This window comes from Rattus norvegicus, chromosome 8 (genome assembly GCF_036323735.1).
Source record: "Rattus norvegicus strain BN/NHsdMcwi chromosome 8, GRCr8, whole genome shotgun sequence".
NCBI classification, from domain to species: Eukaryota; Metazoa; Chordata; class Mammalia; order Rodentia; family Muridae; genus Rattus; species Rattus norvegicus.
The window spans coordinates 81,690,105-81,695,591 of record NC_086026.1 but is presented as its reverse complement, the minus strand read 5'-3'; the positions used below and the strand labels follow the sequence as shown (position 1 = coordinate 81,695,591).

Here is a 5,487-nt window from a genome sequence, read left to right as displayed (position 1 = left end):
CATGCCCTGGGTTGGCTTCCTTCTCAGGCTCCATGTGGTGGCTCCTGGCAGCTCTAGTTCACATAATCCTTACTGTTAGCAATCTCAGTGGAAGAGTACATATCACTTTGCCACGTGTGCCAGCAATAGTCATCTTACATTTTGCTGGCTCTGATTGGGATACATAGAATGACAATCCAGTATGTCAGGCCTAATTTGTATAGCTACTTATATTATTGAGAGAGGGCACAATACCACCTAAAAAACATCGAGGAATAAACCAAATTATGAATTATGAGGAAAAGGGTGACTAGATACTGAGTAGCAAAACAAAAATCAGATGTGTGTTATTAGATACCAATGCATAATGTTTCCTAATGTGTTGGTTTTATCTTCTTCACTGGACTGTCAGTGTCCTAGGATCTCATAACATTCTGTGTCTTAGTAGTGCCAACCTAGTACGCAATGTATAATAGAATACTAGCTGATGGCTGTTCTCTCCTTATGTTACTAGAGAGAGCTCACTAAAAAGGAAAAGGCAGTTTAATAAAGGGAGAGTTTACAGAGGAATGGGAAGGACTAAAGGAATTGACGGGGAATGGTACAGCATGTAATGACTGGCAGCCTGGGAGGCAGAAAACCTGAAGGAATGGGGAAAAGAGCTTTAAGTGGAATCCAGGAGAAGCTGTAGCTGGGAAGGAGATGTCTGACAAGAGCTGTGACTATAAATAGAGAAATGTAGCCAACTGCCAAATGTGGTCCAGTAAAGGACTGGGGAAAACACATTTGTCTTCTTTCCTCTATCCTCCAAACTTCTATTTAGCTCTCACTGAGCTAAAGCTAGTGAGAAAGAGAGGGCTTTAGTGATAGAATCGTAGAACCCAGCTTCTAATATGAAGCAAGGAAAATAGGATGAAAATTGGGCCTGAAAGAACAAATGGAAAATGACGCAGACATCCCTTTCTTGTCCTGCAGAGCAACTCCAAACAGAAGCAGTCCTATTGTGTGCTGACGGTATAGAACAGCATTTCAGGAGAGAACTTGTTTATCCTTCTCAACAAGTTTGTTAAACATGTTTAATTTTATTAGCATTTTAGGATTTTAACATTCATGAATTCATCCACCAGAAAACGTCTTGTGAGCTGGTGTAGTTAAAAAGCTATCATTGCCATACTGATATGAAACTCCCCGAGAATATTTCACCTGGCAATCCATCAGGAAGCATCAGCTCAGCACTTGTCAAGGACTGACAAACTTGATAAATGTTTGATGATCTTAAAAATGATTGAATGAATAAATTAAAATATTTGAAGCCAAAAGAATGTAAAGGGAAAACTAGTTGCATTTTCCTTGTGGAGCTTGAGGCTGTAGAGCTCTACAGTACCTGTCCTGTCTGCTGAGGTCTGACTCTGGCATCTTAGTTATTAATTGAGGTTCTGTCTCTCATAGGAAATGGAATTGCAGTAACTCTTTGGTAGTAACATGCTCCATTATTAATTGTTATGCTAATAATCCACCTTGAAATGCATTTTAGTTAAGGGTTTATTATGTCATATATATGTATATGTATAATGTATAATGTATAATGTATAATGTATATGTATATGTATATGTATATGTATATGTATATATGCCTCATTATACAATCTGGTATTATTATGAAGTGCCAATCCAAACTTTTTTTAAACAGATTTATGTCATAGTTAAGCCAAAATGCATATCTTGTTTCTTGGCAATCCTGTATATGTGGAATCCTGCTTTCATGTGCATCATCATTCATTTATTCATTCAACAAACATTGCAATGTAGGTACCATGTACCACACAGAACCTAAGCCCTTATGGTGCTTATGCCTAAAGCAATATTTCAGAGTTAAATGAGACCCTGAATTAATTGTCTAAAGATCTGTAAAAATAAAGATTCTGATTCGTAAAACCTGGGATGTACACTAGAGTACATTTCTAATCATGTCCTGAATGATGGCAGTGTTGTTGTTGGTTTATGGACCACACTTAGAGAGCAAGGGTGGATTTATTCAATCCTCACAACAATAACCTCATAAATATTGAATTTTTGTTGTTTCTCTTTCATTCTGTTTTTGTATACCTACCATGTGCAAAATACTGTACTACACATTGTAGAAATTTTGGGGAAATTACTTCACAACAGATAAAGCTAGTTTGACACATAATGATGGTTATATGAATCTATTTAAATGAATCATCCATAAAAGGCAAAACTATCATGACAAAATTAGATGGTTGGTTACTTGAGTTAGAGAGAGAGAGAGAGAGAGAGAGAGAGACAGGGCTGTGCATGGCTGAGAGGTCTATTGAACTGGTAATAATCTTTCTAAAAAACTAGATTACTATAATGGCTGCACAACTTGATAAACATACTAAAATTAATTAAGATGAATAAAAGTTATGATATCTAACTATACCTCAATAAGTCTCAGGTAGTTATGATACAGTGTGAACAAATGCAATAATAAAACATATTGTCTTACAAGAATACCCTTGGCAGGGAATAGGGAGGCAAAGTTTAGAACAGAGGCAGAAGGAACACCCATTCAGAGCCTGCCCCACATGTGGCCCATACATATTCAGCCACCCAATTAGATAAGATGGATGAAGCAAAGAAGTGCAGGCTGACAGGAACCGGATGTAGATCTCTCCTGAGAGACACAGCCAGAATACAGCAAATACATAGGCGAATGCCAGCAGCAAACCACTGAACTGAGAATGAGATCCCCGTTGAAGGAATCAGAGAAAGAACTGGAAGAGCTTGAAGGGGCTCAAGACCCCATATGAACAACAATGCCAACCAACCAGAGCTTCCAGGGACTAAGCCACTACCCAAAGACTATACATGGACTGACCCTGGGCTCCAACCTCATAGGTAGCAATGAATAGCCTAGTAAGAGCACCAGTAGAAGGGGAAGCCCTTGGTCCTGCCAAGACTGAACACCTAGTGAACGTGATTGTTGGGGGGAGGGTGGTAATGGGGGAGGATGGAGAGGGGAACACCCATATAGAAGGGGAGAAGGAGGGGTTAGGGGAATGTTGGCCCAGAAACCGGGAAGGGGAATAACAATCGAAATGTAAACAAGAAATACTCAAGTTAATAAAGATAAAAAAAAAACCCAAAACAAACAAACCCATATAGTCTTGGCTCCCTTTGGCGAGGAGATGGAGCTCACAGAATCTGATTTGTCTAAGTCACTAAGTAGGAACAGCATACTAATATAGTAGTCCTATTGAGGCAGAAGTCTTAGTCAAAACCTTAGCTGCCAAGAGAGGTACATTAGGAGACTGATCCCATTTAACCAAGATGTTTTCCCCTCTTACAGAATTGCCATCTTCCCAGACACATCCTAAGTGTTGGCCTCCTGGAATCAAAGCACCCAACTGTCAGAGGACAGGTCACAAGTTGGATGGCTTCTGGCAGGCCCTTTGGCTTCATTAGAGTGTTTTAGTTTTTAGCAAAAACAGCCAATTCTATTTAGTTTAGTAGCTAAGGAGTTGGGCAGCTCACACTCTCATGAAAATTGAGACTCAAACTCAAAGCTGAGCAGCTAAGAACAATGTCCACAAATCATAAACAGCAGGAGCCCAGAAAGAGAGTTGCTGAACATCATGACCCAGGGACCTCAGTGTGGTTACAAGAGAGAAAACTGTCTGCCTGCCTTGTTTTTTTCCTTGTGTTACCAGTTCCTGACTTGAGGCCATGCAGGTGCTGGTAGGCTGTTTGCCTAAGTCTAGGCTGCAAGGGCAGATGGTGAAAAAAGTGAATATACAGCTACCTTTTTTTTTTTTTTTTGAGACTCACATATTCAATGAGTTCTTCAAGCTCAGAGATGGATAACTAAACAAACCAACAAGCAAAATCCCTCTGCACCTCAAACCGGTATGTACTATAGCCATTCACAACTAGACGTTGCAGTCCCAGCAAAATCACCTTGTTAGAAATTCAGAGTTTGGGCTGGGGAGATAGTGCAGGTGGTGAATCACTTGCTTTGTAAGCATGAAGACCTGTGTGTTGAATCTCTAGAAAAACTAGGCATAGGCAAGTTTGCCCATACATGAGATCACAGCACTGGCCAGGAAGAGCAGGGACTCTTTTAGCTAGTCAGCCTAGCCTCCTTGGCTAGTTTCAAGTCTGTAAGAGACCCTGTCTTAAATACTGCTGCTGCTGCAGCTGCTGCTGCTACCACCACCACTACCACCACCACCACCACTGTAAAATAAAATAGTCCCCAAACAAACAACAACAAAAACACAAGGAAATAGTATCACAGGATTGATGCCTGAAGCAGCCTAATGGGCTCCACCTACTCTGTGTGTGTGTGTGTGTGTGTGTGTGTGTGTGTGTGTGTGTGTGTGTGTGTGTGTTGGCCAGAGGCAACCTTAAGTGTTGTCCACCATTTTGTTGTTGTTTTGAGGCAGCGTCTTTCCTAGGCCTGAAACTCACCAAGTATGCTAAAATGTCTGGCCGTAAGCTCCATGGATCTGCCTGTCTCCACCTCCCCAATGCCAGAGATTACAGTCATGCCAAGCTTCTTTATACTTGTTCTGGGAATCTAATTCAGGTCCTCAGGCTTGCAAGACAAGAACTTTCACTGACTGAACTACCTCTAGTTCAGGTTTTTAGAAATACACATAAAAATCAGAATGGGGGCTGGAGAGATAGCTCAGTGGTTAAGGGCACTGACTGCCCTTCCAGAGGTTCTGAGTTCAAATCCCAGCAACCACATGGTGACTCACAACCATCTGTAATGAGATCTGATGCCCTCTTCTGGTGTGTCTGAAGTGCACATACATATAAATAAATACATAAAAAGTTAAAATAAATAAATTTAAAGATAAAAAAATCAGAATGGTGCAGAGAGGATTAGCACGGCCCCTGCATATATAAAAGACATGCAAATTCACAGAGTTTTTCATATTTTTGTAGGCGCCAACTTCTCACCTTGTTTTGTCAGGGAGAACATGGCCGTTACTTGACCCAGTCTGAGGGTCCCCTGCTGGTTTCCTATTGGCAGCGTCTTAAGTGTTTTAAATAAATCCTTTTCTGAAGAATAATACATATACTCATGAATTGCAACTAATTTAACTTAAGGAGTTTTGATCAATAGCATGTTAAATCTATAGAATTAGACTATGAACTTGTATGTCTTGTGTCTTGAGACTATTAGAGTTTCATTTTCTTCCTAAGGAGAGGAACCACTCAGTGGTTAAGAGCACCGACTGCTCTTCTAGGTGTCTGGAGTTAGGTTCTCAGCACCCACATGGCAGTTCTCAGTGCATAACTCCAGTTGCAGGGATGCCATACTCTCTTCCAGCTTCTAAGAGCATTGCATGCATGTTTTAGATAGACATACATGCATGAAAAAGACCTATATACATAAGAGTAAAAATAAAGTCTAAAAAAAAATGTTGCTATCTATGCAGAGGAATTTTAGAAAAGGTGGCTTGCAATTCTCTGGAAAAGAAATAGATTGTATAA

General features: G+C 40.3%; 1 non-coding gene across 1 annotated transcript; it reads left to right on the top strand.

Annotated features, from left to right (window-relative positions):
• The first annotated feature begins 4,822 nt into the window (after positions 1-4,822).
• Positions 4,823-4,931, top strand: LOC120094424 (U6 spliceosomal RNA). The gene has a single exon (XR_005488742.1). It is a non-coding gene; the product is annotated as a U6 spliceosomal RNA (small nuclear RNA).
• The last annotated feature ends 556 nt before the right edge of the window (positions 4,932-5,487 follow it).